Source organism: Nematolebias whitei, chromosome 5 (assembly GCF_014905685.2).
Source record: "Nematolebias whitei isolate Nwh7 chromosome 5, NemWhi1, whole genome shotgun sequence".
In the NCBI taxonomy this organism is placed as follows: domain Eukaryota; kingdom Metazoa; phylum Chordata; class Actinopteri; order Cyprinodontiformes; family Rivulidae; genus Nematolebias; species Nematolebias whitei.
The window spans coordinates 44787197-44794950 of record NC_056502.1 but is presented as its reverse complement, the minus strand read 5'-3'; the positions used below and the strand labels follow the sequence as shown (position 1 = coordinate 44794950).

The following is a 7754-nucleotide window of genomic DNA, read 5'->3' as shown; positions in this document are numbered from 1 at the left end:
TTCTGTGCAGCCTTCACCACTCTCTGCAAAGCTTTTCTTTCTGCAGCTGTGCAGCCTCCATGCCACACATTGATGCTCGAGCACAGGATGCTCTCCACTGCACACCTGTAGAAGGAGGTGAGGACTGAGCTTCCCAGACCAGCTCGACTCAGCCGTCTGAGGAAGTAGAGTCTCTGATGAGCTTTCTTGATCAGGCTGGTGGTGTTGTTGCTCCAGCTGAGGTTGTCATTCATGTGTACACCCAAGTACTTGTAGCTGGAGACCACTTCCACCGCAGATCCTCTTATGTTCAGGGGGGTGTAGGTGTTTTTGTTCCTTCTGAAGTCCACAATCATCTCCTTTGTCTTCTTCACATTGATGTGAAGGTTATTCTCTCTGCACCAGCTCTCCAGGTGTTCCACCTCTTGCCTGTAGCTGGACTCATCATTGTTTGTGATGCATCCCACCACCGCTGTATCATCTGCAAACTTTACAATGTGACAGCCTGGATGGGTAGCTGCACAATCATATGTGAGCAGAGTAAGCAGAAGGGGGCTCAACACACATCCCTGAGGAGAGCCAGTGCTGAGGGTTATGGTGGAGGAGGAGAGGTTGTGGATCCTCACTAACTGTGGTCTGTTTGTTAAAAAGTCTAGTACCCAGTTGCAGATGGAGGGGCTTAGTCCTAGTGTGGATAGTTTGTCCATCAGGGTTTGGGGGATCATGGTGTTGAAGGCGGATGTGAAGTCCACAAAGAGCATACGGACGTAAGAGTTTTTCTGCTCCAGGTGGTTGAGTGCAGTGTGGACCACAGAGGAGATTGCATCCTCTGTTGATCGGTTCTCACGGTATGCGTACTGATGAGGGTCCTCGTTGATGTTGATGGTTGTTTTGATGTGAGTCATGACCAGTTTTTCGAAGCATTTAGCGACTATCGGGGTGAGGGCCACTGGCCGATAGTCATTCAGACCAGATACTCCCTCAACATACAAAATGACAACTGGTCTGGGTCTAGGTTCCTCCTTTTCACCTGATGGCTGACTGGAGTCCTGTTTGGGTTTCTTCTCTGCTTTCAGGAAGCCCAGTTAATGATCCATTGTTAGGCTGATGGTCCTTCTTGACCATGTGAGCAGCTGGTTTTGGTTGTCAGCAGCAAACTGGTTGATCCACTCTGAGAAGGTGCTATTTAAGAGACTGAGCTGAATACAGCACCTCAGACTGAGGAAGTCTCTTGGATGAGAGACGAAACGTTTCTTTTGCTTTGTTTTTTGTTTTTTTTGTTTTCTTGTTTTATGAATGTCCATAGGACCAGATTGAACTTTTTTTTTATTTTTCTACCTGGATTATTGAGCATGTATCAGGATATTTTGAACCACTTTGGCCAGGATTGCCTCAAACTAGTAAGAGAGTTTGAGAAAACAGCAAGGAAGAGGGCAGACTACAGGAACCACTTACGATTCAACCTCAGATGTCGACAAAGTGGCATCATTCCCAAGAGCCTGGAACTAAAATCTTGAAAGCCAAAGAAGAGCACATTAAACAGAAACTAACAACGTGTCTAGATCAGACCACACTTCAGCAAGTGTTTGACTGTACAGATCAGGCACGCTTAGCACAGCATGTCAAGTCCAAGACTCAACAACAAAACAAGTTTAACTTACTAATAACTCATCAACACCATCACTATTCCAATAACAACACATTCAGTGTAGGACAACACTCTAGTAGTCAATTACATGCCAGGGAAACAGAAAAGTGGGTGAAGAATTTATCTGACAGACAGCTCACCCAGCCAGAGACAGAGATTCTTGCCAGGGGACTGAACTTTGCAGTTGCACCAAGAAGAATTCCTCTGGTGGAGATGATCACAGCCACAGAATCAGCCATCCGCAACAACATAATGAAAGAGGGTGAAGCAGAACAGCTCAGAATCAAAGTTTCATCCTGCCTCAGCAATGCCAAACCACCACCTTCCAACATCAGCAGAGAGGAGAGGGATACACTCAGCACTCTTAGCAAGGACAAAAATATCATCATTCTCCCAGCAGACAAAGGAAGGTGCACAGTGATTTTGAACCGGAAAGAAAGTTATGACACTCCTTAGTGACTTAACCACTTATGAACCTCTGAAAAGAGATCCAGGAAGTGGTTACAAGAAGAAGTTAATAGATTGCCTGAAAAATTTGGAGCAGGACAAGGCTATTGACCGTATTCTGTACCACAGACTGTACCCAGGGGAGGCCACACCAAGTCTGTATGGTTTACCTAAAATCCACAAACAAGGTGTACCTTTAAGACCTACTGTTAGCATGATTAACTCGGTCACTTACAATGTTTCCAAATATCTGGCGTCTGTACTCATCCCTTTAGTTGGCAGCTCAGAACACCACATACAGAACACCATGGACTTTGTAGATAAGGTGAGGGATGTCATCATGGAGACTGATGAAACAATGGTCTCTTTTGATGTCACATCACTCTTTACGTGCATTCCTGTTGATGATGCAGTAGAGGTGGTCAGTTTAAGATTAAAATCAGACACCACTCTGAGCAACAGGACCACGCTTTCCAAAGAACAACTGTGTCAACTCTTGAAACTGTGCCTGCAGTGAACCTACTTCACATATGGGGAGCAATATTATAGGCAGAAACATGGGTGTGCTATGGGGTCTCCAGTTTCTCCTATTGTTGCCAACCTGTACATGGAGGAGGTAGAAAAGAGAGCCTTGACGTCCTTTTCAGGGACACCACCAAGTCATTGGTTCAGGTATGCTGATGACACCTGGGTTAAAATTAAATCTCAGGAAGTCCAACATTTTACTGACCACATCAACTCTGTGGATAAATACATCAAGTTCACACGAGAAGATGTAAAAAATGGCAGGTTGGCTTTCTTGGACTGTGAGGCCTCAGTCTCCGATAGAGGACTTTTGCAAACCGAGGTGTACCACAAACCCACCCACACAGACCAGTATTTGTAGTTTGACTCCCATCACCCTTTGGAGCACAAGTTAGGTGTCATCAGGACTCTGTACCACAGAGCAGACAGCATCCCCACTAACTCAGGAGCTAGGCAGAAGGAGAAATCCTACACAAGACAGGCTCTAGAGCAATGTGGATATCCTAACTGGGCCTTCCTGAAAGCAGAGAAGAAACCCAAACAGGACTCTAGTCAGCCATCAGGTGAAAAGGAGGAACCTAGACCCAGACCAGTTGTCATTCCGTATGTTGAGGGAGTATCAGAGAAACTGAGACGTTTATTTTCTAAATATAACGTCCCAGTGGCTTTTAAACCCCAAAATACATTACGGCAAAGACTGGTTCATCCCAAAGATCCAGTCCCCCGGCACAGAGTAATGTTGTGTATGCTGTTCAGTGTCAGGAGGGCTGTGATCAGTCTTACATCGGGGAAACAAAACAGCCACTGGCCAAAAGGATGGCCCAGCACAGAAGATCAACATCATCAGGCCAGGACTCTGTGGTCTACACTCATCTCCAGGCTAGCGGTCACTCTTCCAGGGATGAAGATGTTCACATCCTGGACAGAGAGGAACGATGGTTTGAGAGAGGAGTAAAGGAGGCCATCTTTGTGAAAAGAAATCGTCCATCGTTAAACAGGGGTGGAGGCCTCCGGGTTCAACTGTCCCCCTCTTACAATGCTGTGATTGCTAGTATCACTCAGCCCTCTGTGAACAGTAAACAGCCATCAGTGTGCTAATGATCCATTGTTAGGCTGATGGTCCTTCTTGAGCATGTGATCAGCTGGTTTTGGTTGTCAGCAGCAAAACTGGTTGATCCACTCTGAGAAGGTGCTATTTAAGAGACTGAGCTGAATACAGCTCCTCAGACTGAGGAAGTCTCTCGGATGAGAGACGAAACGTTTCTACATTTTTTTGTTGATTTGCTTTGTTTTGTTTTTTTGTTTGTTTTTTTGAATGTCCAGAGGACCAGATTTAACTTTTTTAGATTTTTCTACCTGGATTATTGAGCATGCATCAGGATAGCAGAGGTTTGTTTAGAGGAAGAATCCTGTGATTCTTGGTGATCAATCCTCGTCCTGGGTCCAACAAGCAGACGGACCAGCGAAGAATCCAGGTCACGGCACCAAATTGTGGAGTTTTTTAAACCTATTGTTTAATAAATTTTGAGACTGAGAACTTGATAAAAACAAAAAAAGAGTAAGATTTATTGATTTCTTCTGCAGAAGGAGAGAACACATGGAATGGAAACGCAGCCCAATAATTCCTGTGTGTTCTCTAAAACACATGAGCAATGCAGCTTCATTTATACATCTTCACATGTAACAGATCTTGCTTTGATATAACAGCCATTACCTCATTTGCAATCTTATCAGAGAGAAAAAAAACAGACAGTACGTTTGTGGTCAGTGGCTGGTTCTGGAGCTGGGTTTGAGAAACGGAAGTTACAAAGCTTTACACACTGATGCTGAAAGGATTTAGCTGATAAGATTTAACAGAGTGTGATATAAAGTAAATGACTAATAATTGTGATGATAAACTTCATGAGCAAAATAAACTGGTATCAGTGTTTTACATTTCCACAAAGTACTGATCCTTTCTGAGACTCAGAGCTAAAACTGCAGGCAAATATTTTAATTATAGTTATAAAGTAAACTGTAAATTGAGTAAACATATCAAACTTTTATATTAACAACCCAGAAAATATCAACACCGGTCTCCCATCTATTTCCAGCCCTTTGTTTATGTTTTCCCAAGACGCCTCTTTGAATCCCAGAAACTTTTCTGCCCCTCTTGTTATTATTTTAATCTTCTCTGTTCTGTGTTTAGCCTGATCTGTGCAGTTGATGACATATGCTATGAATAAAATGAGTTTTTCTACTGACAGTGTGATGTTTTCCTTTGTTTGCAGTTTGGTTTGTTGTGGAACTTCATTCTCTGACTGGTCTGCTTCTCTTTTTTTGTCCCTTAACACTCCTGACTGCTTCAGCGTAGCTAACATTTTTAGTCATTTTGATTTGTTGTATTTCTACCGCTCTCTTTCTCACCTCACATTTTCCAGAGTTAGTTCTATGTTGCCCCCAACAGTTACAACACTTTTCTTGTTTCTCCTCTCTGCATTCTTCTATCCTGTGCTCCTCTCCACATTTAGGACACCTCTGCTTGCCTTTACACACCGCTGCCATGTGTCCATACCTCTGACATTTGTAGCATCTGAGTGGTGGGGGGATAAAAGGCCTGACCGGGAAACTCATAAATCCTATTTTTATTTTATTTGGCATTATTGTTTCGGAGAACTCTATTAAAATAGACATGCTTCCCACTCTTTCTCCATCAACTGTTCTCATTAGTCTCTTTAAACTGTTCACCTTTACTCAGACAATGTTTCGTTTTAATTTATCCAAATCCTCCTCCACTGGTATTCCTGTAATCACTCCTTTCAGTACTTTATTTTCTCCAACATTGTGTTTCTCTATCACCACCTTTTTGCAGATATTATCAACTTGTAATGCTTTGTTTTTTTTGTTCTTCAGTTTTGCAGATTATCAGTAAGTTTCCATCCCTCAACACCTTCACCATTTCTACCTCTCCTATTTTCTTTTTTATTTCTTTAGATATTATAATTGGGCTTAAGTATCCCTGGTTTTTCTCCCTCTTAAACTTGAGAATTATTTTAAATTCCTCCCTCACGACCTTCCTACGAATTGTTCTTTCTTCATCTGAACTATTTTCCTCTAATTCTCTTTTATTTCCTTAACTATCTGACACCCTCCCACCTTCTTTCATATCTCCGCCGCTTCCTCGACCTTGTCCTTTTCCTCTTCTTACTTGCGTCCAATCCTCTAACATCATGTCCTCCTCGTTAAATGGTAAATGGACTGTAATTGTATATTGCCTTTCTATCTTATTTCAAGATACTCAAAGCGCTTTACACTACAATCTGTGTCCTCATGTACCCATTCATACAGCACTCTTCTAGATCTCTAGAAAGCTAAATGAACAAATCATTCTAAAGAGACTAATAAGAGCTTTAGATCACATTCAGACACCGATGGGACACACATCAGAGGCAATGAGGGGTTCAGTGTCTTGCCCAGGGACACTTCGACATGTGACTGCTGGTGGATTTGAACCCCCAACTCTTGCATTGGAGGACGACTGCTCTAACCACTCAGCCACAGCCGCCCCTTGTTATCTCCTACCTGGTTTGCCATTCTGACCCAGTCACATTCCAGTTTATGTCAACCGTCCAGTCCAAAATCCACAATTTTCCGTAAAAAGTTTGTCCGTTCAAGTTTGAATTTCGCGCTCCACCCTCCTGCAGCAGCTCCAGGTTAAATCCAACGACAGACACTGGGCTGGAGCAGTCCAAAGCCGAGTCCACGGGCAGTGGCAGTCTTCCTGCTGGAGAGCTGAAGTCGAGAGAACACTAGCGCCCCCTGGAGAAGAATCTGGCTCTGAATAAGGGTGAACAGGGAGCTTAAGTAGGGAGGTGCACAGGTGTGATGAATGAAGCTGATTGCAGAGGCAGGGAGAGGAGGCATGGTGCAGGCACATGAACTGAGTTATTGACAGGACAGAAAACACTTGGCAGGAGAAAAAAAAACATGAAACTAGACAGGCTGAGGTAGTAAAAAAGGGGCAAAAGCATGACAGTTAATGGCTATGTTTTACAATAATTATCTAATTTTTAATCTGCCCGATTATGTAAGAGAACAAAATGGATGAGCATCACTCCAAAATAACAAGCTGCTCTTAAACTGAAAATGTTAAAACATAAAATATGTCACCAAAGTCCATGCTCAATAATCCAGGTATATAATCCAACAATTTTCAGTCAGGTCATCTGGACGGTTTCTTTTTTTTTTTTGTGCTGAGACATCCAGAGACCATCTTAGCACCAACATAACTGCTTTTTCCACTTTAGAGTAAGCTGTTTGGGGAGAGGCAGTTTTGTTTGGTGTTTCTTCAGGACTGATGAAGTCTTCTGGATGGAGGACGAAACGTCTCAGCACAAAACATAAACTGTCCAGATGACCTGACTGAAAATTGTTGTATAAAATACTTCAGTTCATTTCATATAAAATAAAAGGATTGTTATTTTTATAAATATGTGAGTATCATTCTGACCTCACTGTCTAATGTATCACATGTGATGCTCAACAAATGCTGCAACAGTAAGCATCTATGCTGTATCTCCAGTCAGGGGTGATTCTAGGATGTGACCTTCAGGGGTGTTTGGCACCCATACTGACAGTGGCTCTTGGCTTGAACAATGCACCCCTGGTGTGGTTTGTGAGAAGTGCAAAAGCTTACAGCACCTGGTAATCCCAGGCGGCCTCTTATCCAAATTCTAACCTGGCCTGACCCTGCTTAGTTTATGAGGTCAGACGAGATCTGGTGTGTTCAGGGTGGTATGGCCGTAAATGAAGAGCTAAGTTACAAATAGGACTTTTAAAGGATCATAACAAACAAAAAATTAAACTTATGCAAACAGATGTTACAACACATGTCAATCTACATTTAAAACACACAAAACAAAACACAACTAGCTTTACGCATTAACCTTTAATTTAACCATTAAGCATACTGTACAATGTAATTATGACAGAAAATGGAGGATTTACTTGCAGTTACCTTTGTACAAATGAACATGTGGTACTTCATGTTGTAGTCAGCTGCTCATGAGGTCGGCTGCTGGGCTTTATCATGTTATACTGTTAAGATATTTATCTAGACTTGTCCTGGGGGTTTTGATCTGCTCAGAGACGGGATTATAATGAAATTATGACCCGG

General features: G+C 42.7%; 1 pseudogene; it reads right to left on the bottom strand.

Annotated features, from left to right (window-relative positions):
* Positions 1–7267: 7267 nt before the first annotated feature.
* LOC119410457 lies at positions 7268–7386 on the bottom strand (annotated as a pseudogene).
* Between the last annotated feature and the right edge of the window lie 368 nt (positions 7387–7754).